The sequence below is a fragment of the Tupaia chinensis genome, unplaced genomic scaffold (assembly GCF_000334495.1).
Source record: "Tupaia chinensis unplaced genomic scaffold, TupChi_1.0 Scaffold000685_1, whole genome shotgun sequence".
Classification (NCBI taxonomy): domain Eukaryota; kingdom Metazoa; phylum Chordata; class Mammalia; order Scandentia; family Tupaiidae; genus Tupaia; species Tupaia belangeri.
In genome coordinates, this window is record NW_006160208.1 from 1,809,350 (window position 1) to 1,810,351 (window position 1,002).

General features: G+C 58.5%; 1 protein-coding gene across 5 annotated transcripts in view; it reads right to left on the minus strand.

Moving 5' to 3' along the window:
• IRF2 (interferon regulatory factor 2) overlaps positions 1-806 on the minus strand; it is a 116,219-nt gene extending 115,413 nt beyond the window's left edge. For 3 of the 5 annotated variants that reach the window (XM_027776603.1, XM_006160433.3, XM_006160434.3), the window contains exon 1: positions 205-260. The gene's annotated coding sequence lies outside the window, so the exon portion shown is untranslated. Of the gene's footprint in view, positions 1-204; positions 261-607 lie in introns of those variants that run through there. The other 2 variants (XM_006160432.3, XM_027776604.1) reach the window with 1 other exon arrangement.
• Between the last annotated feature and the right edge of the window lie 196 nt (positions 807-1,002).

Genomic DNA, 1,002 nt, shown 5'->3' on the forward strand with positions numbered 1-1,002 from the left:
CGGACAGCAGCGCCTGCTTATTTACGCCGGAGGCTGCCGGGGGAGAGGCGCCGTCGCCGGCTCCGCGAAGGACCCGCTCCCCTCCCGACCTGGTGGCGGCGGCGGCTGTAAACACACGCGCGCGCACCCACACACGCACAACGCACACAATTTTGTTTTAAATGAGGCCCGTCTCCGGGGGACCTGCACCCCAACAAACAACACCTGGGGCGCAGAATCACACACAGCCCGTCCGTGTCCATGGAGCCACCTCTCCGCATCTGCAAATCCAAAAGTGAAATTAAACCTCCACCAACCACCTCCTCCTCCTCCTCCCTCTCTACCTCCTCCTCCTCCTCCTTCTCCTCCTCCTCGCAGCCTCAGCGGCCCCAGTAGCAGCAACAGCAGCAGAACCTGCTTCCCCTAAAATCAGATGATCCATAACTGCGCCGACTGTTCCTCCAAAAATCGGTATTAACATTTACGAACCCCGGCATTTTCCGTCTGCAAAACAGCGTGTTTGAAGCATCAGGACACGCAAACACACACAGCCCCTCCGGTGCCCATAAACATGCCCTCGAGAGAAACACACGCACAGTCACAACTATTATTTGAAAAAAAATGTTACCTCTCAGTGTGCTTTTTCACGCTACCAATACAATTCCGCAAGGTCTAAGTGTTGCTAGGGTGTGTGAAATGGAAATGAAAGCCCGTCAGTTGAATAATCGCAGGAGCAAAACTAAAAGTTACTCCCCGGCTTGCCTGAGAACAGTCCAGATCGAAAGCAAAACAAGGAGAGGAAACTGCGAAGAGCCGAGGCTGGAAATCCCCCCACCCCCCGCCCTCCTCCCAGCCTCGCTCCCTCCCTCGCCTCCCCCCTCCGCCCTCTTCCCTCCGCCCTTCCTCCCCAGTGTTTGTTTCAAGCTTGTGCAACCGGGAGGTGGAGGCGGAGGGAGGGCGCGCGCGGCCCGGCCGGGAGGTGCGGAAGTTCGCCGCCGCCGTTCATTGGCGGGGCGGGGGGGC